The following is a 27,942-nucleotide window of genomic DNA, read 5'->3' as shown; positions in this document are numbered from 1 at the left end:
GGTCCCATGATTGGGTATAAAAACAGCTTCCCAAAAAATGCTCAGTCTTTCACAAGAAAGGATGGGGTGAGGTACACCCCTTTGTCCACAACTGAGTGAGCAAATAGTCGAACGGTTTAAGAACAACATTTCTCAAAGTGCAATTGCAAGAAATTTAGGGATTTCAACTTCTACGGTCCATAATATCATCAAAAGGTTCAGAGAATCTGGAGAAATCACTCAACATAAGCGCCATGGCCGGAAACCAACATTGAATGACAGTGACTTTCGATCCCTCAGACGGCACTGTATCAAAAACCGCCATCAATCTATAAAGGATATCACCACATGGGCTCAGGAGCACTTCAGAAAACCACTGTCACTAAATACAGTTGGTCGCTACATCTTTAAGTGCAAGTTAAAGCTCTACTATACAGAGCGAAAGCCATTTATCAACAACATCCAGAAACGCCGCCGGCTTCTCTGGGCCTGAGATCATCTAAGATGGACTGATGCAATGTGAAAAACTGTTCTGTGGTCTTACGAGTCCACTTTTCAAATTGTTTTTGGAAATATTCGACATCATGTCATCTGGACCAAAGGGGAGGCGAACTATCCAGACTGTTATCGACGCATAGTTCAAAAGCCAGCATCTGTGATGGCATGGGGGCGCATTAGTGCCCAAGGCATGGGTAACTTACACATCTGTGAAGGCACCATTAATGCTTAAAGGTACATACAGGTTTTTGAACAACATATGCTCCCATCTAAGCGCCTGCTTATTTCAGCAAGACAATGCCAAGCCACATTCAGCAAGTGTTACAACAGCGTGGCTTCGTAAAAAAACAAAAGAGTGCGGGTACTTCCCTGGCCCGCCTGCAGTCCAAACCTGTCTCTCATCGAAAATGTGTGGCACATTATGAAGTTTAAAATACGACAGCGGAAACCCATGGACTGTTGAACGACTGAAGCTCTACATAAAACAAGAATGGGAAAAATTCCACTTCCAAAGCTTCAACAATTAGTTTCCTCAGTTCCCAAATGTTTATTGAGTGTTGTTAAAAGAAAAGGTGATGTAACACAGTGGTGAACATGCCCTTTCCCAACTACTTTGGCACGTGTTGCAGCCATGAAATTCTAAGTTAATTATAATTTGCAAAAAAATAAAAAATAAAGTTTATGAGTTTGAACATCAAATATGTTGTCTTTGTAGTGCATTCATTTGAATATGGTTTGAAAATGATTTGCAAATCATTTTATTCTGTTTATATTTACATCTAACACAATTTCTTAACTATTATTGAAACGGGGTTTGTATATATATATATATATACATATATATATATATATATATATATATATATATATATATGTATATATATATATATATATATATATACATGTGTGTGTGTGTGTGTGTGTGTGTGTGTGTGTGTGTGTGTGTAAACACTTCCTACAACACTTTATACACTTTAACATCAATTTAGCATGACAACTTCCATAAGCAGTCAAACTTTTATGGGCTCATCATAAAGAATATATTTTGAAATAACCGCGATGCACGGAGGTAAACCGACCGCGATGTAGCGAGGGGTATTTAACACGAGTATGTTAAAATAAGAAAATGCCAATTTTTCGATATAAAATGTTAATCAAATGCATGAGTGTGTGTGAACCAAACCTAAATAATACAGCACAAATAATTTGATCATTATTGTCTGCAGCTGTGACGTCTTATCTAAATATGACGCAATAATTGGTGTGGGGTCGTGCAGCCGCGAAGGAAGAAACTGCCGATTGTGTTTCGAAGGCCGAACTCTCCGCTGTCGTGCACCAACTCACTCCTCACTGGCTGGCCGCGGGTCACGTGGGTGTCGTAAAGTGACTTTTTATGGTTTTGGGGGAGTCAGCACGCACTAAATATTTCACGCGGGGAGACTGCGAGTGACGCTTTAACGGCCACGGATGGTCCTGGAGGGGCCAGTCAAGTGCGGCCGCGGGAGGGAGCGTGCGTGCGTGCCCGCGCGGAGACGGCCCCGTTCCCGCGCGCGGCGCCTCTCCACGCCCGGCCCGGGTCTGGTGTGGGATGGAGGTGTCGGGGCGCAAAAGTAAGTTCGACTTTCGCTTTCTTTTTCAACAGCCATCTTGTCAAGAGGACGCGCGCGTGCACGAGACGGCCAAAAGGCCTTGGTGAGGCGCTAATCAAGTTTCAGGCTTCAAAGTAGAATTTATTGCACGTTTATCAGTTTTTTTTTTTTTTTTTTTTTTTTGTTTTTTTTACCGATGACAGAAAAAAATATTGTTATTTCAATTCGTGTGTGTTTTAACTGACAAAATGTTGGTCAAACAATTCTAAGCTTGCAGCAAAACATCTTACTGTAATATTGCATCATATATCTTACTTATTGGACTTATTTTACAATATATTATCTTAATAGTTTCATTATATCTTCATAATAGTTTTTCACTACAGTAAAAAAATGTTTGGGTCAATTTTTACGGGAAAAGAATCGATTTTACTGTAAAAAAAAATACTAATAATTGTCCGTTTTTTTCTTTAACAGTGAAGTGCTGTAAATGAAAGCACCAATGTAAAATTTAAAAATTTCATTTAAAATTTTAAAATTTTAGTGACTAAGCTGATAGTTTTATGTTACTGTAAAATCTGCTGACTTGTTTCCATGATGGGGCAAGAAAAAAGAGTTGTTGAACAAAAAATGGCTGCCAATTTTTTAATCTGATGAACAAAAATACGTCAAATATTCCTAAAGAGCAAATTGAATTCAGTCTTTGAGACATTATGCATTGAAAGTGATTTAAAACAATTATTGACGTTAACAAATAATACATGATTGCACAATGGAAAAAAAAACTAATTGTATTTCATTATTATTACAATTATTATTATTAAGTGAGTGTGTGTAAAGATAATATTGACTAATTATTTCCTGTCTAGAGCTCCCATTACATACTTAACTATTAATACAATCTGAATTTAATATTTTCATCATGCAGATTCTTTTTTCTGTAATAATATTTCATTTGAATAATCTTTTCATCATGATGCATGAATGTCAGTAAACACATTCACCAGCAAAATGTAAGAATTTATAGTAAGATATTGTGTTCAAAAAGTGGCCTGAGGACATTTTGTGTTCCACAGATCGTTTTTATTGGTGTTTTGAAATAAAATATTCCACTATTTATTAAGAAAATGACCCCAAAAAAGGGTGAGAAACTGGGACATAATGTAGTGTTATAATAATTATATTATTAATAATAATGTCACCTTTATCACATTGCACCTTACAATCATGACTCTATTTATAAACAAATAATATAAGTACATTTTCAGAAAGGTTTTACAAATAAATATTTTAAAGACGTAATGTATTAATATAGTGGTTTTCAACTTGTTTCACCAATGACAAGATTAAAAAACAGTAGTGTAGTAGACCTAAGTATTTATTAAGTACCACTCTAATGACAACATTAAAATACCGTTGTGTAGTAGCCCTAAGTATTCATTAAGTACCACCATAATGACAACATTAAAATACTGTAGTGTAGTAGCCTTAAGTATTCATTAAGTACCACCATAATGACAACATTAAAATACAGTAGTGTAGTAGACCTAAGTATTCTTTAAGTACCACCATGATAACAAAATAAAATACAGTAGTGTAGTAGACCTAAGTATTCATTAAGTACCACCATGATAACAAAATAAAATATGGTAGTGTAGTAGACCTAAGTATTCATTAAATACCACCATGATGACAAAATGAAAATACCGTAGCTTAGCAGGCTTAAGTAATCATTAAAAACGAGGTAAAGGTATATTTTATATTTTTGGTCACTGTAACATTACACAGAGTTTGAACAGTTACATTGTGTTTGAATATAGGTTAAAAAAACACTTTACTTTAATTGAATTTTTGGCGTACTGCATTTTGATAATCCCTGTAATAATTTATATAAAAAGACATGAAAACGGAAACAAAAATCAAGTGCAAAATAACACTGTTTGTGTTTATTATGTGAAATATTTAAAATGAATATTTACTCAATGAAATATGACATTTATCACAGTATGAAGGTACTTTGTGTTTATATTAGGTAATTTAGCAGTCAAAGAGCTAGTGAACAACAACGATAAGAGTTGAAAGGGTCACTCAGGAAATGTTGTTTCAGTCAACAGGAAGGTGAAGACTCCCCTTTTTCATTTTTATACTTCCTCCTCTTAATGATCACACACACACACACACACACACACACACACACACACACACACACACACACAGGTCAGTGGATGTAGGTGCCGTCCTTTTTGTCAGAACAAATGAGCGAAGCCGTGACATGAAGCACCTTTAGTATACTTCCTTTGTTTTTACTGTGTGTGTGTGTCATCTAATTTCCATGGATGTACATTAACAGCTCCACCCGACAGACAGACTAGACTCTACAATGTTGCCATGTATATATATACATATATATATATATATATATATATATATATATATATATATATATATATATATATATATATATATATATATATATATATATATATATATATATATATATATATATATATATACTGTATTGCCTTGAATTGCCGTCGGGGCGCTAATTAATTTAAAACCTCTTCTCACTTCTGTGCTTACCAAAGGCATGCAGTAAAAATTTGAGTGTGATGTAAGCTTGGACCTTAAATCCTACTGAGTAGCTCTTAATGTTCTTCCCTTTATGCGATTTCAAATTACCGGTATTGAAATCAGCCTCCTCCATTTTGAAAATGATGACTGGGGAATTGTCACTCGTGACGTCACGAGTTTGACCAGGCGGTAATACTAAGCATGCGCTAATTATTTTGCGAAGCGAGTTTGACCCAGCAGTAATTCAAGGTAGGCGCATACTATATGCCCTGCGGAAATTCAAGGAAATACGGTATGTACACACACATCTATATATATGTTTTTGTATATATGTATGATGAGGTGGCGACTTGTCCAGGGTGTACCCCGCCTACCGCAAAATGCAGCTGAGATAGGCTCCAGTGACCCCCCGCAACCCCAAAAGGGACAAGCGGTAGAAAAATGGATGGATGGATATATATATATATATATATATATATATATATATATATATATATATATATATATATATATATATATATATTAGGGGTGGGCAAATTAATGCGTTAATTATGAGTTAACCCATCAATCTATTAACGCCGACAATTATTTTATCGCACATTTGCGTATGTTGTTTACATGCTTTTATTTTGTTAACGCCTTTTCTTAACAAGATGGCGTCGCCCGGCGTCGAGGGGCTCTTGGTAAAGATGGAACATTTGGCAAAAATACCGGACAATTCTGCAAATTTCATGGCTGGCTTAGAGCGTGGTCACTACGGGATCACTTACGACCGCCAGACAATTCTGAATGTGGATAGATCGGGACATTTTGGACTGAATGACGCGTGCTTGCTAGACCGGCTAGCTAGCATGGGAATACTTTGCCGGCTACATCCAGCGGCCTGTGAAGAAGCGGAGTATTTGTGTTGTCTGTCTATTTATGAATAATGCAGACGAGGAGTGTTGGCTGAGTTCTTAACGTTTACTTTCAGAGCGTGCATATCACAACATACAAGATGCCGTCATGGTGACACACAACCTATACCGGGCTACCGCGCATGCTCGTCACTCCTGTTGCATGCTGGGTAGGGTAGTTCTATTATTCCCTGGCTCATAACATCACAATATAGTACCATGTATATGCGTTCAGTTTATCAAAGCACCAAGCAAACAATTTGAAAATTCCCATCATATCAATTCCTAGATATGGTCATAATTATTTTAAGTGCACTACGCAGAATAAACACAACATTATTAATATTGCTACTACGGATAATTTGATCAAAAATTACCTAAAACAGCCCACTACCTATGATATAGGTTTTTTAAACTTAAGATCCCTGATAAAAAAAATGTTTCTGCTGTTACCTCAGAAATTGCCTGTTCAGATGTTATGAATGTGGCTCAGAGATTTGTATGTAGATTATATTTATTTTCCATAACAAACAGGATAACTTAAATACCCTGGCAGTGGTAGTAATAAGCTTAAATGTTTGTATTTACATTTTTTGAGTTGATTTTCATAAAATATGCTATTTAACTGCTACTGTTTAACAAGGACTGATTTAAATTGTGTTTGCACAACAAATGTTTTGGCGCTTTTGTTCATGTGGGAGAATATTCCAATAAAGGTGCACTACACACCACTTTTGAATTAATTATTGGGCTTTGCGAATACAATGCAGTTAATCGCGATTAATCAGAGAAATAGTGCGATTAACGTCGATTAAAATTTTTAATCGTTACCCAGCCCTAATATATATATATATATATATATATATATATATATATATATATATATATATATATATATATATATATATATATATATATATATATATATATATATATATATATGTATGTATATATATATATATGTATATATATATATGTATATATATATATATATGTATATATATATATATGTATATATATATATATCCATCCATAGGCGCATGTGTTGTGGAGATGCTGATTAGTTGTTGAGTTGTGTGTATCTGGCGAAGTGTATGTATGTGTGTTTGTTTTGTGTAGTGAGCAGGGAGTGTTTTGTTACATGTGTCACACATTGTGCACACAAACGAACAAAAGGCAGAATAAAGAAGAGACCGCAACGTTTTCTTCAAGAGCAGACTTTTTTTTGTAGGAGTTTTTTTAACAGAAAGGAACATTTTTATATATATATATATATATATATATATATGTATATATATATCCATCCATTTTCCATCCATTTTCTACCGCTTATTCCCTTTCGGGGTGGCGGGGGGCGCTGGCGCCTATCTCAGCTACAATCGGGCGGAAGGCAGAGTACACCCTGGACAAGTATATATATATATATATATATATATATATATATATATATATATATATATATATATATATATATATATATATATATATATATATATATATATATATGTATATATATATATATATATATATATATATATATATAAAGAATAATGATTCGGGGAATAAGCTGTAGAAAAATGGATGGATGGATGGTTTACTGACAATATTTATTTTAATTTTATTGTGGTTTCAGTTCGTTTGTTAGCAAAAGTCATGAATAATTCAACACGTGCAGGAGTCACGGGGAGGTCAGTAGACGTTTTTGCCGTCCCAATGCGCATGCGCGTGTTTGCTCAGCGTCATCACACCCGCCCGCCCCCGCACCTCCACCGATCCTTTGCACGTGTGTTTGTGTCACTTCCACGGAGGAAAGGAATTAGCACGCATGTGTCTGCTTTCTGTTTGTGCTCCACTTCCAGGTCGCCAACAGGAAGTGTACCTCGCACAAACAACACACACACACACACACACACACACACACACACACTTCAATCAGTAATTTACAGCAGGGGCCCAAAGTGAGGCTTGGGGGCCAATTAGTGCCCACATATTGTATCTTTTGTCATTATAATAAAACACACATGTACTACACCATCTAACTAGCAAACATTTATACAAGCAGACTATGTGTGAATACATGAATATAAGTAGACTTTGTGTTAATACATGTGAAGTGAAGTGAATTATATTTATATAGCACTTTTTCTCTAGTGACTCAAAGCGCTTTACATAATGAAACCCAGTATATAAGTTACATTTTTTTTAAAGTAGTGTGGGTGGCACTGGGAGCAGGTGGGTAAAGTGTCTTGCCCAAGGACACAACGGCAGTGACTATAGGATGGCGGAAACGGGGATCAAACCAAAAACTCTCAAGTTGCTGGCACGGTCTCTTTACCAACCGAGCTATACCGGTACATGAATATAAGCAAAAGTGTTGGGTTAGCTACTGAAAACCAGTAACTCTTTACAGTTAGTAGTTACTTTATTTCGAAAGTAACTCAGTTACTAACTCAGTTATTTACACAAAAAAGTAGTGTGTTTCTGTGAAAAGTAACAATTTAGTTACTTCTTTTTAAAAAAGTTTTTTAAGGCTCCCTGTACGATCAGTTTCAGAGCTTGGTCCGCATTGCTGGCAGTAAGTCTGACACGTTTCCAGTGAGGGTTGGACTCCGCCAAGGCTGTCCTTTGTCACCCATTCTGTTCATAACTTTTATGGACAGAATTTCTAGGCGCAGTCAAGGCATTGAGGGGATCTGAATTAGTGGCTGCAGGATTAGGTCTCTGCTTTTTGCTGATAACGTGGTCCTGATGGCTTCATCTGGCCAGGATCTTCAGCTCTCACTGGATCGGTTCGCAGCCGAGTGTGAAGCGACCAGGATGAGAGTCCATGGTTCTCGCCCGGAAAACGGTGGAGTGCCATCTCCGGGTTGGGAAGGAGACCCTGCCCCAAGTGGAGGAGTTCAAGTACCTCGGAGTCTTGTGGCGGCGTCTTCAGTAATGCGGACGTTGTATCGATCCTTTGTGGTGAAGAAGGAGCTGAGCCGGAAGGCAAAACTCTCAATTTACCGAACGATCTACGTTCCCATCCTCACCTATGGTCATGAGCTTTGGGTCATGACCGAATGGACAAGATCACGGGTACAAGCGGCCGAAATTAGTTTCCTCCGCTGTGTGGCAGGGCTCTCCCTTAGAGATAGGGTGAGAAGCTCTGCCCTCCGGGAGGAGCTCAAAGTATAGCCGCTGCTCCTCCAAATCGAGAGGAGCCAGATGAGGTGGTTCGGGCATCTGGTCAGGATGCCACCCAAACTCCTCCCTAGGGAGTTGTTTAGGGCACGTCCAACCAGTTAGGAGGCCACGGGGAAGACCCAGGACACGTTGGGACGACTATGTCTCCCAGCTGACCTGGGAACGGCTTGGGATCCCAACGGCTCGACAAAATGGCTGGGGAGAGGAAAAACTGGGCGTCCCTGCTTAGGCTGCTGCCCCCGCGACCCGGCCTCGGATAAGCAGAAGAAGATGGATGGATAGATGGAAGGATTTTGAAGGCTTTTCTCTCAAGGAATACTAAAATAAAATCATGTGTTCAGTGAAGCCCAGAACACTCTACGCATTTCCCCAGTTTTAGTTTAGAGAAAAGGAAAGATCGGCCTGGCCCAATAGGATTCGTCTTTATGTTTGTGAATTTTATAGTTTATACATTTAGAGTGATGTGATAACCAAACACTCTAGAAATCTAGAATGAAAGAGCATTTAAGAAAATTGACAGAGTGTGTGTACCTTCACTGCTGAATGATGAGCAGAGGCAGAGTTTGGAGTGTCTTCTTTAGCTTGCTTTCCATGTTTATGTACTCAGTGTCCACTGTGTCCAGGAACTTGGCAAATGTTGTCATGCCATTTGCTGTTTGACGCCCGCTATCATGATAATTATCTGCCCTAAAGGGGGTGACTTCACCGTAGAAATAGCCTGCATGTCTTCTAGCACATACGCTGCAATGGCTCTATCAATGTTGTCCTGGCTAGCAGTCTCTCCGGTAAAATCCTGAGGTGGAGGAGAAGTGGCATCGGAGTCTGTGTCTCTCTTTACTAGCTCCATCGAATCATGTTGCTTTTGTAGCTGTTTCAGCAAATTTGAATTGCTGTTTTTGGCAGTAGACAGGATCTTTGATCCAAGACACAACTTACATTTAACTAAAATGTTTTTTTCTTTGTGCTCGACAAAAGAAAAGTAGTGAGAATATCTCCATGTTAAGAAACTCGACTTCGGCTCCAGCATGATGTCTTGTTAGCAAACACAGACAGGGATATAAGCACACTGTCTTTGTGTGAATACATAAATAAATATAGGCAGATTGTCTTTGTGTAAATACATAAATAAATATAGGCAGATTGTCTTTGTGTGAATACATGTATGTAGGCAGACTGTCTTTGTGTGACTACGTAAATAAATATAAGCAGATTGTCTTTGATTGAATACATGAATATAAGCAAACTGTGTGAATACGTGAAGGTAAGCAGACTGTCTTTGCGTAAATACAAACGTACATAAATATACCGGTAAGCATACTGTCAATAAGCAGACAGTCTGTGTGAAGCCATTAATATAAGCAATTTGTGTTTCTGTGAATACATCTATATGAGCAGACTATCTTTGTGTGATTACATGAATGAAAGCAGACAATCTTTGTGTGAATACATGAATATAGGCAGACTTTCTTTGTGTGAATACATGAATATAAGCAGACTGTCTTTGTGTGAATACATAAATATAAGCAGACTGTCTTTGTGTGAATACATTAATATAAGAAGACTGTCTGTGTGAAAACACAAATAAGCATACTGTCTTTGTGTGAATACATTATTAAAAGCAATTTGTGTTTCTCTGAATACAATAATATAAGCAGGCTGTCTTTATTTGATTACATGAATGAGAAGCAGACTGTCTTTGTGTGAATACACAAATATAGGCAGAATGTCTGTGTGTGAATACATGAATATAAGCAGACTGTCTTTGCGCGAATACATAAACATAAGCAGACTGTCTTTGTGTGAATACATGAATACAAGCAGACTGTCCTTGTGTGAATACATGAATATAAGCAGACTGTCTTTGTGATAATACAGGCATAAAAGCAGACTGTCTTTGTGTGAATGCATTAATATAAGCAGACTGTCTTTGTGTGAATACATAAATATAAGCAGATTGTCTTCGTGTAAATACATAAATATAAGCAGACTGTCTTCGTGTAAATACATAAATGAAAGCAGACTGTCTTTATGTGAGTGTATAAACAGACTCTTTGTGTGAATACATGAATATAAAAAGACTGTCTTTATGTCAATACGTGAATAAAAGCAGACTTTCTTTGTGTGAATATATAAGAAAACTGTCTTTGTATGAATACATAAATATAAGTAGATTGTCTTTGTGTGAATACATGAATAAAATCGAGTGTCTTTGTGTGACCACATGTATACAAGCCAACTGACTTTTTGTGAATACATAAATATAAGTAGATTGTCTTTGTGTGAATACATGACTAAAAGCATATGGTCTTTGTGTGAATACATAAATACAAGCAAACTGTCTTGGTGTGAATACATAAATACAAGCAAACTGTCTATGTGTGAATGCCTGAATAAATGCTGTCCGTCTTTGTGTGAATACATGAATATAAGCCAACTGACTTTGTGTGAATACATAAATACAAGTAAACTGTCTTGGTGTGAATACATAAATACAAGCAAACTGGCTGTGTGTGAATGCATGAATAAATGCTGACCGTCTTTGTGTGAATACATGAATATAAGCCAACTGTGTATGCGATAATACATGAATACAAGCAAACTGTCTTTGTGTGAATACATGAATAAACGCTGACTGTCTTTGTGTGAATAAATTAATATTAGCAGCCTGTCTTTTTGTGAACACATTAATATATGCAGACTGTCTTTGTGTGAATACAAGAATAAATGCTGACTGTCTTTGTGTGAATAAATTAATATGAGCAGCCTGTCTTTGTGTGAACACATGAATATAAGCAGCCTGTCTTTGTGTGAATACAGGAATATAACCAGACTGTGTTATATGAATGTCACATCTTAAGGAGCATTGCTTTCCATGAGGTAACATGAACACGATGATGCAATAACAAATAGGATGCAATAATAACTACGATGGAATAATAAATATGACAAACATTGAAAGTATGACCTGGCTGACCTTCAAGTCATGTCTACTTCTCTCTGCTAATATGTTGACTTAGATTAGATAGATTAGATTAGATAGTACTTTATTTATTCCGTCAGGAGAGTTCCTTCAGGAAAATTACAATTTTCAGCATAATCCCATTCGATATCAGACAAACATTAAAGGGAGACAGAACAGGACTTTGTCACATGACAGTAATGAAACAGTCATAGCCTCCGTTTGTGCAAAGTTGCTGATGCAACATTTGTGTTGTTTGTACAGTTATGAAGTTAGTGTTGTGTACTAGGCAAAGGGAAGGAGGCAACACCAAAGCAGAACTGCAGTTTAGAAGGTTTATTCAAACTTTTGATGAATGTGTGGGGTGTGTATGTTACCAGTAGTGAGTGAACGCGGACGATGTGTAGAATTAACAATGTGGATTTTACCAGAGGATGTTGTCGGTGCGTGTTGAATGTATCTTTCGTCGAATTCAAGGGGGGAGGCGAAGAGGCAGTCAGTAGGGAGGGAAGCAGCCGGGGGCTGGAGAGAGGTAATGATGTCCGCATCCATGTAGTGTTCGAGGATCGGGGAGGTCGTGAGGCAGGACACGATCACAGAAGACACTGTGAAAGGCACAAAGGACATCAAGAGGAAAAACCCAAAGAAGGTGAGCAAGGAACGACGGAGGGGTGCCAGACATGATGCTTACTCAGGGGAGCTTATCTACGTTTTGCCAAAGGTCTCATGGGTCCGCTGGCTTTTATGCCGCTCCATCTCATCAAGACCAGGTGCGCTGATGCGCAATTGTCTGCAGCCTTGTTGCTGCGTGGGTGTGCCGCGCTCAGCGCGTCCAGACTAGCAGCCAGAGAAGGAAATCTGACACACTGTTGCAGGAGGAATGCGGGTACAAATCCACGCCGTGACAATTAGTAGAGCTTTCATTTTATTCATGTTGCACTTTGTGACCATGAACCACCTCTGTGCTACTTTTGTCTTACGTTTGTGGTACTTTTTTTATGTATCGACAAGGGGGAAGGAGACGGCACAACAACAGGAGGTATAGCTCAACGGGTTTTATTGAGCTTTTGATGAACACGTGGAGTGTGTATGCTACTATGTGTGTGGATGTAATGCTATGTGTGGAGATTAACACCATGTGAATTACTGAGGGTTTGTTGAAGGTGCGTGTTGGTTGTGGCAGAATCCAAGTCCAGAGGGGGAAGATCCAAAAGGGGTTTGTGATCCGAGTGAGGTCCGTGGGGCAGGGGAGAGGCGTCAGAGGTCCAAATCCGGGTGTGGGGGTCGACAATCGTGGAAGGCAATCAGAATCCAGGGGAAGATCTGCGGTGGAAGCGCAAGGCAACAACTGAGACATGGAAGGCTGTGGGAACAGGAGATGACAAAGACAAAATCAGGGCCAGGCATGGGGAAGACAAACCGAGCAAAAGAGAAAGCACAGGAGGGGGGCCAGAGACGTGAGAACTTACTGCAAACAGGGCTATGTTCCGACGAGGAGAAGCATGCGGCGAGGCTCTTTATCCTGTCGACTCTCATTAGTTCCAGGTGTGTTGATTGCAGATTGCTTCCGGCTGTAGCAGTGGGTGCGGTCTGCGCAATGAGCGCGGGGCGTGTCCTGCTTGGCTCACAATGGAGCCTCTAGGTGCTCCCGCAGCGGAGGGAGAAGCGGACTGCGCGTGTGCCGTAACAAATTTTGTCTTACGTTTGTGACACTTGTGTCTAACATTTGTGATACTTTTGTCTTACATGTGTGATACTTTCATCTTACATGTGTGATACTTTTTTCTAACATGTGTGATACTTATATCTTACATGTGTGATACTTTCATCTTACATGTGTGATACTTTTAACTTACATTTGTGATACTTTTATCTTACGTTTGTGATACTTTTGTCTTACATTTGTGATTCTTATATCTTACATTTGTGATACTTTTATCTTAAATGTGTGATAATTTTGTCTTACATTTGTGATACTTTTGTCTTACATTTGTAATGCTTTTATCTTACATGTGTGATACTTTTGTTTTACATCTGTGCTACTTTTGTCTTACATTTGTGCTCTTTTTGTCATACATTTGTGATACTTTCGTGTTACAACTTTTGTCTTACATTTGTGCTACTTTCGTCATACATTTGTGCCATTTTTGTCTTACATGTGTGATTCTTTCTTGTTCCAACTTTTGTCTTAAATTTTTAATACTTTTGTGTTACAACTTTTGTCCTACATTTGTGATAATTTTGTCGTGCATTTGTGCTAGTTTTGTGTTATATTAGTGCTACTTTTGTCTTAAATTTGAGCTACTTTTGTCATACATTTGTGCTACTTTTGTTTTATATTTGTTCTACTTTTGTCTTACATGTGTGATACTTTTGTCTTACAATTTTTGTTGTACATTTGTGCTAGTTTTGTCTTACATTTGTGATTTTTTTTCTTATATTTGTGCTACTTTTTTCTTACTTTTGTGCAACTTTTTTCATACATTTTTGCTACTTTTGTCTTACATCTGTGCTACTTTTGTCTTACATGTGTGACACTTTCGTGTTAGAACTTGTGTCTTACATTTGTACTCCATTTGTCTTACATGTGTTGTACTTTAATGTTACAACTTTTGTCTTACATTTACAATACTTTTTGTTACAACTGTTGTCGTACATTTGTGCAACTTTTGTCATACATTTTTGCTACCTTTGTCTTATATCTGTGCTACTTTTGTCTTACATTTGTGCTATTTTGGTCTTACATTTGTGATAATTTCAAGTTACATATTTTGTCTTACATTTGTGCTACTTTAGTCTTACATTTGTGCTATTTTTGTCTTACATGTGTGATACTTTCGTGTTCCAACTTATCTTACATTTGTGTTACTTTAGTCTTACATTTGTGCTATTTTTGACTTACATTTGTGATACTTTCGTCTTACATTTGTGCTATTTTTGACTTACATTTGTGATACTTTCGTGTTACAACTTTGTCTTACATTCATGCTACTTTTGTCTCACATTTGTGCTATTTTCTTCTTACATGTGTGATACTTTCGTGTTATAATTTTTGTCTTACATTTGTTATACTTTTGTGTTACAACTTTTGTCTTACATTTGTGCAACTTTTGTCGTACCTTTGTAGTAGTTTTGTCTCACATTAGTTCTAGTTTTGTCTTACATGCATGCTACTTTTGTCATACATTATTGCAACCTTTGTCGTACATTTGTGCTACTTTTGCTACTATTGTCTTACATGTGTGATACTTCTGTGTTACAATTTCTGTCATACATTTGTGCTTGTTTTGTCTTACAATTGTGATACTTTTTTTTACATTGTGATACTTTTTTTTACATTTGTGATACTTTTGTCTTACATTTGTTATACTTTCGTGTTACAACTTTTGTCTTATATTTGTGCTTCTTTTGTATTACATTTATTCAACTTTTTTATTACATTTGTGCTACATTTGTCTTAAATTTATACTACTCTCATGATACATTTATGTTACTTCTGTATTACAACTTTTGTGTTAATGTGTGTGCTACTTTTCTGTTATGTTTATACTACTTTTGTCTTACCTTTCTGCTTCTTCTGTCTTATAACTTTTGTCTTACATTTGCGCTACTTTTGTGTTACCTATGTGCTACTTCTCTATTACAACTTGTGTCTTACATTTTTGCTACGTGTGTGTAACATTTGTGACACTTTTATTTTATCTTGTGTGTGTGAATGGGTAAATGTGGAAGTAGTGTCAAAGCGCTTTGAGTACCTTGAAGGTAGAAAAGCGCTATACAAGTACAACCCATTTATCATTTATCATTTATCTTTATGCTACTTCTGTGTTATGACTTTTGTGTTATCTTTGTGCTACTTTTGTGTTACATGTGTGCTACCTTTGTCTTACATGTGTGCTACTTTTGTCTTACATTTGTGCTACTTTCGTGTTACATCTATACAACTTTTGTCTTTATCATTTGTGCTACTTTTTTCTTTCATTTGTACTATTTTCGTGATACATTCATGCTACCTTTGTATTACAATTTTTCTGATACATTTGTGCTACCTCCGTGCTACACTTATGCACTTTTATCTTACATTTGTGATACTTTTATTTTACAATTGTGATACTTTTGTGTTACGTTTATACCACTTTTGTCTTACCTTTGTGCTACTTCTCTACTACAACTTGTGTCTTAAATCTGTGCTACTTTTCGGTTACATTCGTACTACTTTTGTTTTACCTTTATGCTACTTCTGTGTTATAACTTTTGTGTTACATTTGTGCTACTCTTGTGTTACATTTGTGCTACTTTTGTCTTACATATGTCCTACGATTGTGTAACAGGTGTGCTACTTTTGTCTTACATTTGAGCTACTTTCATGTTACATTTATACAACTTTTGTCTTACATTTGCGTTACTTTTGTCTTACATTTGTACTACTTTTGTGATACATTTATGCTACTTCTGTATTACATTCTGTGTTTTACATTCGTGCTACTTCCGTGTTACATTTTTGCTACTTCTGAATTACAACTTCCGTGTTATATCTGTGCTACTTTTGTGTTACATTAATACTACTTTTGTCTTACCTTTGTGCTACTTATTTATTACAACTTTTGTGTTACATTTGTGCTACTTCTGTGTTACATATATACTAGTTTCGTCTCATCTTTGTGCTATTTCTGTATTCCAACTTTTGTCTTACACTTGTGCTACTTCGTTTTACATTCATCCTACTTCTGTATTACAACTTTTGTGTTACTTTTGTGCTCCTTTCGTGTTTCATTTAGATTACTTTTGTCTTAAATTTGTGCTACTTTCGTGTTACATTTGTGTTACTTTCGTTTTACATCCATTCTACTTATGTTTTACAACTTTTGTGTTACACTTGTGCTACTTTTGTGTTACATTAATGCTACTTTATTGGTTGCATTTGTGCTAAATTTGTGCATTTTTTAAGATTTGTGCTCATTTCATATACATTTATAGTGCTTTTGTCTTTATTTGTGGTACTTTTGTGTTACATTCATGCCACTTTATGTTGCATTTGTGCTACTTTAGTGTTACATTTGTGCTAATTATGTCCTACAAGTGTGCTATTTTTTGTCTGACATGCGTGCTACAATTGTGCTTGTTTGTGCTGTTAAAACATTTTAGTGCTTTAGGTTTATTGTTATGTTTAATTTTTCATACGCATCAATAAAACCTTGTCCAAATTTTCCAAATTTGTACCGAACATTTGTGTTACATTTGTGCTACTTTTGTGCTACTTCTCTATTACAACTTGAGTCCTGCATTTGTGCTATTTTTGTTACATTTGTGATACTTTTTTTTAACTTTTGTGCTACTTCTGTGTTATATTTGTGCTACTTTTGTGTTACATTTGTACTGCTTTTGTCTTACATTTGTGCTACGTTTGTGTTACACGTGTGCTACCTTTGTCTTACATTTGCTCTACTTTTGTGTTACATTTATACCACTTTTGTTTTAAATTTGTGCGACTTTTATCTAACATTTGTGCTACTTTCAAGTTACATTCATACAACTTTTGTCTTATATCTGTGTGACTTTTGTCTTACATTCCTACTACTTTCGTGATAAATTTATGCTACTTCTGTATTACAATTTTTGTGTTACATTTGTTCTACTTCTGAATTACAACTTCCGTGTTATATTTGTGTTACTTTTGTGTTAAATCTATGCTAAATTTGTCTTACCTTTGGGCTACTTCTTTATTGCAACTTTTGTGTTACATCTGTTATAATTTTTTCTTACCTTTGTGCTACTTCTGAACTACAACTTTTGTCTTACATTTCTGCTACTTTTGTTTTACATTCATCCTTTCTTCAATATTACAACGTTTGTGTTACATTTGTGTTACTTTTGTGCTACTGTTGTGTCACAGTCAGATTACTTTTGTCTTTGATTTGGGCTACTTTCGTTTTAGATGTGCTTGTTTGCGCTGTTCAAACATTTTAGTGCTTTAGGATCTTTCTGTGTGGAGTTTGCATGTCCTCCCCGTGACTGAGTGGGTTCCCTCCGGGTACTCCGGCTTCCTCCCACTTCCAAAGACATGCACCTGGGGATAGGTTGATTGGCAACACCAAATTGTCGCTAGTGTGTGGGTGTGAGTGTGAATGTTGTCCGTCTATCTGTGTTGGCCCTGCGATGAGGTGGCGACTTGCCCAGGGTGAACCCCGCCTTCCGCCCGATTGTAGCTGAGATAGGCACCAGCGCCCCCCGAGACCTCAAAGGGAGGAAGCGGTAGCAAATGGATGGATGGATGGATGGATGGATGGATGGATGGATGGATGGATGGATGGATGGATGGATGGGCATTTATTGTTATAAATGTTAAAGTTTTCATACGCATCACTCACCTTGTCCAAATTTTCCAAATGTGTCCCAAACATTTGTGCTATATATGTTCCCTAAAATGATGTCTATGGTTGTTAAGTCTTTGTCTTTTCATCATTTTGTTATTCACACATGAAATGCTGTAATATCATTAAACCATAAAAACACAAATGGTGTTTTTTTAACGACACAAACATTTGAGCCTTGGGCTAATGATGTTTTATAATTTTATAATTCCCACATTTGATATAGTAACACATAACTCAACCATAACACGACAAATCAAATTAACAGCACAAAACAGCACAAATGGAGCAGAAAAAAAAAAAAAACATGGGTTGGATTTGTGCCAGAAGTATTTTCATTCTAGCTGTTTTGGTGTTATTGTTTGTTTGTCATTGATTTTGCTGTATTATTATTCACACAAAAAAAGCTGTAAGAACTTAAAAACATAATGAAAAAAACATCTTTTTGGATAGCACAAAAATAGGACAAATGTTTTGATGATGATGCCCCTGGTCAGAAAATGTATTTTTGATGTATTTTTGACAATGGAAACTTTATTTTTGACACAAACAAAGTAACACAAATTCATAATTATAGTTCCATATTTCATCTTCATCATTCCAAATATAACAAAACATATCCAGTCGAGGGAGAATCTTGCCTCTCGATGACGTCTACTGGGATTGACTCCAGTTTACCTGTGACACGTCAGCACGCGTATTGACGCAGCAGAGGAATATTTAGATGACCCAAAACTAAAACTGCTCGAAATTGATGGTAGAAATGTCAAAATATAAATGTCAAAATAAAAACAAAAAATGTTTAAAGTACAAATATAAATATTACAATAAAAAGTCTAAATAAAAAACATTCTGAATAAAACAAAAAATTTCAAAATAGATAATAAACATGTCAAAATAAAAATGTCAAAACAAAAAAGGTCAAAATAAAAATGTCAGACTAAAAATGTCAAATTAAATAATAAAAATACCAAAATAAAAATAAAAATGTCAAAATAAAAAAGTAGTAATATCGAAACAAATGATAAAAATGTCAAAATGAAAAATACATATATTAAAATAATGGTCAAAATAAAAATGTCGAAATGAAACCAAAAATGTCTAAATAAATTATATAAATGCCAAAATAAATAATAAACATTCCAAAATAAATATTAAAAATTTCAAAATTAAACATTTGAAAATTTCAAAACAAAAATGTCAACATAAAAAAAAATGTAGAAATAAAAATGTTAAATGAAAAAATGTAAATGTCCAAATGAACATTAAAATTGTCAGAATGAAAAATATGAATAACAAAATAAAAGGTCAAAATAAAAATGTGAAAATAAAACAAAAACATGGCCAAATGAACAGATAAAATGCCAAAATAAATAATAAAAACACTGAAATAAAAATTGAAAATGTCAAAATTAAAAATGTGAAAATATCAAAATAAATTATAGAAATTTCAAAATAAATAATAAAAATGTCAAAATAAATTATAGAAATGTCAAAATAAATAATTAAAATGTTTAATTAAAAATGTTGAATGTCAAAATAAAAGGTCAAAATAAAATGCCAAAATAAAACCAAAAAAGGCAAAAATAACATTAGAAATGCCAAAATAAATAATAAAAATGACAAAATAAACATTAAAAATGTCAAAATGAAAAATTGAAAAATGCCAAAATAAAAATGCCAACATAAAAAAATAAAAATGTCAAACTTAAAAAAAAAGGTCGAACTAAAAACCCAAAATGTAAGACACCATGCTTCAAATTGTGTTTGTTTGGTTTTGCTTCTGAGCCTGATTTATTTTTACAAGTTGATGAGTTTATTTGGCTGTGATTGTGTTGCTGCCTCTCAGAAGGAACAACTAACAGAGCGATAAGATACAAATATGCAAAGATGGAATGATGGCTCCAAGGTTGTTGAAGTCTAGAGTAAAAGTATGAAAGTGAAACAAGATGGCTGCTAAATCATGAAGAGTCCACATGGATTACGTCATGAAATATTGCCAATCTTCTAGCCAGTACACACAATACTGCATGCTTTTGTTTTCTACACTTGCTTTTTGGGGGGGAACTGTAGTTCCTCCTGCTGCCACCAGAGGCCGCTTGAGACCAGTGTCAGGTCTGAGAGATGACCTATTACCTTCCCTCACGTGACGTAATGATGTCAGAAGGACCGCGTGAGTCGAATGAAGATAAATTCACATTCCAAAGGGATTCTCCTCCAACGTCGTCATGGTAACGCCTAATGACAAGGGGGGTGGGGGGGTCAATACTGCACATCCAGCGGTCTACTATAGATATCCTCACCAATTAGACAGATACGTCTCTAAAGATCGATGATCGATGTGTGCATTTAGTGTGAGGACCGAACACTACACAAAGACTTTAGGCAAGCAAGAATATGTTTATGGTTTAGTAAACAACACATCACTGCAACAATGGAACAATATGGACATAATAACACGTTTATTATGTCCTTTAGATAACAATATGGACATGATAATAGATTTATTAAGTCATTTATATAACAATATTGACATGGTAATGTGTTTATTAAGTCCTTTAAATAACAATATTGACGTAATGATATGTTTATTGTGTCATTTAAATAACAATATTGATATAATAATACATGTATTGTCCTGTAAATAACAATATTGACATAATAATACATTTTAATGTATTTATTTAAATAACAATATTGACTTAAAAATAAATGCATTAAGTATTTTATTAAATAAAACTATTGGCATAAAAATACATTTATTATATCCTTCTTTAAAAAACGATATTGAAATAATAATAAGTTTATTGTGTCCTTTAAATAACAATATTGACATAATAATACATTTATTATGTCCTTTAAAAAACAATACTGACATAATAATATATTTAGTATGTCCTTCTTTAAATAGCAATATTGACATAATAATACATTTTTTATGTCCTTTAGATAACAATATTGACATAATACTACATTTTAATGCCCTTATTTCAATAACAATTTTCCATCCATCCATCCATCTTCTTCCACTTATCTGAGGTCGGGTCACGGGGGCAGCAGCCTAAGCAGGGAAGCCCAGACTTCCCTCTCCCCAGCCACTCCGTCCAGCTCTTCCCAGGGAATCCCAAGGCATTCTCAGGCCAGCCGGGCGACATAGTCTTCCCAACGTGTCCTGGGTCTTCTCCATGGCCACCTACCGATCGGACCTACCTGAAAAGCCGCCCTAGGGAGACGTTCGGATAGCATCCTGACCAGATACCCGAACTTCCTCATCTGGCTCCTCTCTATGTGGAGGAGCAGTGGCTTTACTTTGAGCCCCTCCCGGATGGCAGAGCTTCTCACCCTATCTTTAAGGGAGAGCCCCTCCACCCGGCGGAGGAAACTCATTTCGGCCGCTCATATCCGTGAGCTTGTCCTTTCGGTCATAACCCAAAGCTCATGACCATAGGTCAGGATGGGAACGTAGATCGACTGGTAAATTGAGAGTTTAGCCTTCCGGCTCAGCTACTTCTTCACCACAACGAATCGATACAGTGTCCGCATTGCTGCAGATGCCGCACCGATCCGTCTATCGATCTCACGATCCACTCTTCCCTCACTCGTGAACAAGACTCCGAAGTACTTGAACTCCTCCACTGGGGGCAGGGTCTCCGCCCCAACCCGGAGATGGCACTCCACCCGTTTCTGGGTGAAAACCATGGACTCGGACTTGAGAGTGCTGATTCTCATCCCAGTTGCTTCACACTCAGCTGCGAACCGATCCAGTGAGAACTGAAGATCATGGCCAGATGAAGCCATCAGGACCACATCATCTGCAAAAAGCAGAGACCTAATCCTGCAGCCACCAAACCGGATCCCCTTAATGCCTTGAGTGCGCCTAGAAATTCTATCCATAAAAGTTATGAACAGAATCAGTGACAAAGGGCAGCCTTGGCGGAGTCCAACCCTCACTGGAAACGGGTCCGACTTACTACCGGCAATGCGGACCAAGCTCTGACACTGATTGTACAGGACCGCCACAATCAGACAGTCCGATACCCCATACTCTCTGAGCACTCTCCACAGGACTTCCCGAGGGACACGGTCGAATGCCTTCTCCACGTCCTCAAAGCACATGTAGACTGGTTGGGCAAACTCCCATGCACCCTCAAGGGCCCTGCCGAGAGTATAGAGCTGGTTCACAGTTCCACGACCAGGACGAAAACCACACTGTTCCTCCTGAATTTGAGGTTCGACTATCCTGTTTAGCCTCCTCTCCAGTACACCTGAATAGACCTTACCGGGAAGGCTGAGGAGTGTGATCCCACGATAGTTGGAACACACCATCCAGTTCCCCTTCTTAAAAAGAGGAACCACCAACCCGATCCGTCAATCCAGAGGTACCGCCCCCGATGTCCACGCGATGCTGCAGAGTCTTGTCAACCAAGACAGCTCCACAGCATCCAGAGCCTTAAGGAACTCCGGGCGGGTCTCATCAACCCCCGGGGCCTAGCCAGCTAGGCCCCGGTGGCTTTTTAACTACCTCAGCAACTTCATTCCCCTGAAATAAGAGAGCCCACCGCAGATTCCTCAGGCACTGCTTCCTCATAGAAAGACGTGTTGGTGGGATTAAGGAGGTCTTCGAAGTATTCCCTTCATCGATCCACAACATCCACAGTCGAAGTCGGCAGAACACCATCCTCACCATACACGATGTTGACAGTGTACTGCTTCCCCTTCCTGAGGCGGCGGATGGTGGTCCAGAATCGCTTTGAAGCCGTCCGGAAGTCGTTTTCCATGGCTTCCCAGAACTCCTCCCATGTTCGAGTTTTTGCCTACGCGACCGCTGAAGCCGCACACCGCTTAACCTGTCGGTACCCGTCCGCTGCCTCTGGAGTCCTGTGAGCCAAAAGAACCCGATAAGACTCTTTCTTCAGCTTGACGGCATCCCTCACCGCTGGTGTCCACCAACGGGTTCTAGGATTACTGTCACAACAGGCACCCACTACCTTGCGGCCAAAGCTCCAATCACTCGCCTCAATAGAGATACGGGACTAGGTCCACTCGGACTCAATGTCCAGCACTTCCCTCGCGATATGTTCAAAGTTCTTCCGGAGGTAGGAATTGAAACTCTCTCTGACAGGAGACTCTGCTAGACGCACAGTGCGTTTAGGCCTGCCAGGTCTGTCCGGCATACTCCCCCACCATCGCAGTCAACTCACCACTAGGTGGTGATCGGTAGAAAGCTCCGCCCCTCTCTTCACCCGAGTGTCCAAATGATGAGGCCGCAAATCCGATGACACAACTACAAAGTCGATCATGGAACTGCGGCCTAGGGTGTCCTGGTGCCAAGTGCACATATGGACACCTTAATGTTTGAACATGGTGTTTGTACGGTCAATCTGTGACGAGCACAAAAGTCCAATAACAAAACACCACTCGGGTTCAGATCCGGGCGGCCATTCTTCCAAATCACGCCTCTCCAGGTTTCACTGTCGTTGCCATCATGAGCGTTGAAGTCCTCCAGTAGGACAAGGGAATCACCCGGAGGAGCACTTTACAGTACTCCTTCGAGTGTATTCAACAAGGGTGGGTATTCTGAACTGCTGTTTGGTGCGTAAGCACAAACAACAGTCAAGCAACAAGAATTGCTACCACAGCCCCTATCCTCTCACTGCGGGCAACGCCAGTTTGGAAGAGAGTCCAGCCCCTCTCGAGAAAACTGTTTCCAGAGCCATTGCTGTGCGTCGAAGTGAGTCCGACTATATCAAGCCGGAACTTCTCCCCCTCACGCAATAGCTTAGGTTCCTTCCCTCCAGCGAAATGACGTTCCACGTCCCAAGAGCTAGCTTATGTAGCCGAGGATTGGACCGCCAAGTGCCCTGCCTTTGGCTTCCGCCCAGCTCACAACGCACTCGACCTCTATGGCCTCTCCCATAAGTGGTGAGCCCATTGGAGGGAGGACCCACAAAGCCTCTTCGACCATGGGGTCAGGCCCGGCCACCAGGCGCTCGCCTTCGTGCCCGAACTCGGGGCCTGGCTCCAAAGGGGGGCCTCGGTGACCCGCGTCCGGGAGGGAGAAACGTGAGTCTGGGTTTTTGCAATTCAATAGAAGGAAGTCTTCGAGCAGCTCTTTGTCTGATCCCTCACCTAGGACATTTTTGTCTTGGGAGACCCTACCAGGGAGCATGGAAGCCCCCGGACAACATAACTCCTAGGATCATTGAGAAACGCAAACTCCTCTCCCACGATAAGGTGCCAGCTCAGAGAGGAGAATATTCACATAAAAATAAATGTATTATGTCCTTAAATAAATGACATTATTGACATAATAATACAAACCCCAATTCCATATGAGTTGGGAAATTGTGTTAGATGTAAATATAAACAGAATACAATGATTTGCAAATCATTTTCAACCCATATTCAGTTGAATATGCTACAAAGACAACATATTTGATGTTCACACTGATAAATATTTTTTTTGTTGCAAATAATCATTAACTTTAGAATTTGATGTCAGCAACACGTGACAAAGAAGTTGGGAAAGGTGGCAATAAATACTAATTAAGTTGAGGAATGCTCATCAAACACTTATTTGGAACATCCCACAGGTGTGCAGGCTAATTGTGAACAGGTGGGTGCCATGATTGGGTATAAAAGCAGCTTTCATGAAATGCTAAGTAATTCACAAACAAGGATGGAGCGTAAAATATGACAGCGGAGACCCCGTACTGTTGAACGACTGAAGCTCTACATAAAACAAGAATGGGAAAGAATTCCACTTTCAAAGCTTCAACAATTAGTTTCATCAGTTCCCAAATGTTTATTGAGTGCTGTTAAAAGAAAAGGTGATGTAACACAGTGGTGAACATGCCCTTTCCCAACTACTTTGGCACGTGTTGCAGCCATGAAATTCTAAGTTAATTATTTGCAAAAAAAAATAAAAAGTTTATGAGTTTAAATATCATAAATCTTGTCATTGTAGTTCATTCAATTGAATATAGGTTGAAAAGGATTTGCAGATAATTGAATTCTGTTTATATTTACATCTAACACTATTTCCCAACTCATATGGAATTGGGGTTTGTACATATATCTATATATATATATATATAGATATAAGTATATCTATATATATATAGATATAAGTATATCTATATATATATATATACTGTATATATATATATCTCTTTTTATATATATGTGTATATATATATATATATATATATTATTACTAATATATATATATATATTTATATATAATTAAATTCCTTAAAGAGCAGGGTTCCTGCGAAACAGGCTTCTAGGGATGAAATAGCCTCCATGTTTTATATATGTAGATATGTATGTATATGTATATATACATATATATATATATACACACATATACTGCATATACATATATATATATATATATATATATATATATATATATATATATATATATATACATATAGTTGTGATCAAATATGGTATAAGTTTACATACACTTGTAAAGAACATAATGTCATGGCTGTCTTGAGTTTCCAATAATTTCTACATGTATTATTCTTTTTGTGATAGAGTGATTGGAGCACATACTTGTTGGTCACAAAAAACATTCATGAAGTTTGCTTCTTCTATGAATTTATTATGGGTCTACTGAAAATGTGAGCAATTATTTTGGGTCAAAAGTATACATACAGCAACATTAATATTTGGTTACATGTCCCTTGGCAAGTTTCACTGCAATAAGGCCCTTTTGGTAGCCATCCACCAGCTTCTGGCAAGCTTCTGCTTTATTTTTTTGACCACTCCTCTTGACAAAATTGGTGCATTTCAGCTAAATGTGTTGGTTTTCTGACGTGGACTTATTTCTTCAGGATTGTCCACACGTTTAAGTCAGGACTTTGGGAAAGCCCTTTTCAAACCTTAATTCTAGCCTGATTTAGCCATTCCTTTATCACTTTTGGCGTGTGTTTGGGGTCATTGTCCTGTTGGAACACCCAACTCTGTCCTAGACCCAACCTCCGGGCTAATGATTTTAGGTTGTCCTGAAGAATTTGGAGGTAATCCTCCTTTTTCATTGTCCTATTTACTCTCTGTAAAGCACCAGGTCCAATGGCAGCAAAACAGGCCCAGAGCATAATACTAACACTACCATGCTTGACAGTGGACATGGTGTTCCTGGGATTAAAAGCCTCACCTTTTGTCCTCCAAACATATTGCTGTGTATTGTGGCCAAACAGCTAAATGTTCTTTCATCTGACATCACATGGACAAAGATAAGACTTACTGGTGGAAAGTTCTGTAGTCAGAAGGTGGTAGAATCACAGCGCACAGGAACTATGCCTGATGAGACGCAGGAGGAACCAGGCCCAGAGTCACCCCACAGTGCCTGGAGCCTCCAGGTGATGCAACCACCAGATGCAAACAGGATATCAGAACATTGTTGGGTGAAGTGGCCCCAAGCTAGTAAGGAGAAATAGTAGCTTCAGTTTGAGGAAGATGCTGATACCATCTTGGAAAGAACAGTCTTAAATTGGCCTGCTCCAAAGCTGAGGTCGACCACCACCTCAAGCAAACCTACAGGCCAGGACGATACCTTACTAGGTCTATAAGAACTGTCCAAGACTACTCCGCAGACTCTGGAAAACCCTGAAATTGATCTGGAGGAGGGGCAAGGTAGCAGAGCAGTGGAGATAGGCTGAAGGTGTGTGGATCCCAAAGGAGGAGAAGTCTCAGAACATCTATCAGTTCCAAACCATCTCGTTGCTGAGTGTTGAAGGCTGATATTCTTCAGCCGAGTTCCGGAAATCTTCCGCGACTGCATGGTGTGCCCAGGCCAAGGCACAGATTGCCCTGCTTGGTATCACCGAGGACGACACTAAGTTTTATTATGCCGTGTCCTCCCTATATACAGTATATATATATATATATATATATATATATATATATATATATATATATATATATATATATATATATATATATACATATATATATATATATATACAGTATATATATATATATATATATATATATATATATATATATATATATATATATATATATATAATAACATTCCTTAAAGAGCAGGGTTCCTGCGAAACAGGCTTCTAGGGATGAAATTGCCTTCATGTTTTTTCCTGACCTAACGTATACATATATATATATATATATATATATATATATATATATATATATATATATATATATATATATATATATATATATATATATATATATATATATATATATATATGTAAGCTTCACGGTGAAAGAGGGGTTAGTGCGTCTGTCTCACAATACTAAGGTCCTGAGTTAGGGACTGGGTTTCCACCTATGTGGCATGCCAGCGCTCAAAAGTGCACTGCCACACGCGGGCTCCACTGGCACCGTTTACAGTTCTGGAGCGCCGTTTTGATCATGTCAATGTGGACTTGGTTGGGCCTCTCCCCTCCTCACGCAGCTGCACATACCTCCTCACGATGGTCGACAGGACCACCCGCTGGCCGGACGCGGTACCTTCGACGTCTGCCACCTCCGCAGAGGTGGCACGCGTGTTCATTGGTGCGTGGGTTGCCCGTTTCAGTACCCCGTCGGACATATCATCCGACCAGGGCTCTCAGTTCACTTCTGAGCTCTGGGCCGCTGTTGCCGAGAGCCTGGGAGGGAAACTCCACCACACAACGACGTATCACCCACAGGCCAATGGTATGTGTGAGCGATTTCACAGATCCATGAAGGCAGCGCTCAGGGCGTCCCTGAAAGACAGCGCTTGGGTAGACAAGCTCCCTTGGGTGATGCTGGGCCTTTGGACTTCCCCCAAGGAAGACCTGCAATCTTCCTCGGCAGAGTTGGTGTATGGCCAGCCCTGCGAGTGCCAGGTGACTTTATTCCTAGCACGACGGCACCTTGGTCCGCTGGTG

At 38.0% G+C, this 27,942-nt stretch overlaps 1 protein-coding gene across 1 annotated transcript in view; it reads left to right on the top strand.

Moving 5' to 3' along the window:
* Positions 1–1,927: 1,927 nt before the first annotated feature.
* Positions 1,928–27,942, top strand: part of hoxb3a (homeobox B3a) — a 136,145-nt gene continuing 110,130 nt past the window's right edge. The window contains exon 1 of the mRNA XM_061905945.1: positions 1,928–2,087. The gene's annotated coding sequence lies outside the window, so the exon portion shown is untranslated. The remainder of the gene's footprint in view (positions 2,088–27,942) is intronic.

This window comes from Nerophis ophidion, linkage group LG07 (assembly GCF_033978795.1).
Source record: "Nerophis ophidion isolate RoL-2023_Sa linkage group LG07, RoL_Noph_v1.0, whole genome shotgun sequence".
NCBI classification, from domain to species: domain Eukaryota; kingdom Metazoa; phylum Chordata; class Actinopteri; order Syngnathiformes; family Syngnathidae; genus Nerophis; species Nerophis ophidion.
This window is presented reverse-complemented; position numbering and strand designations above follow the sequence as displayed.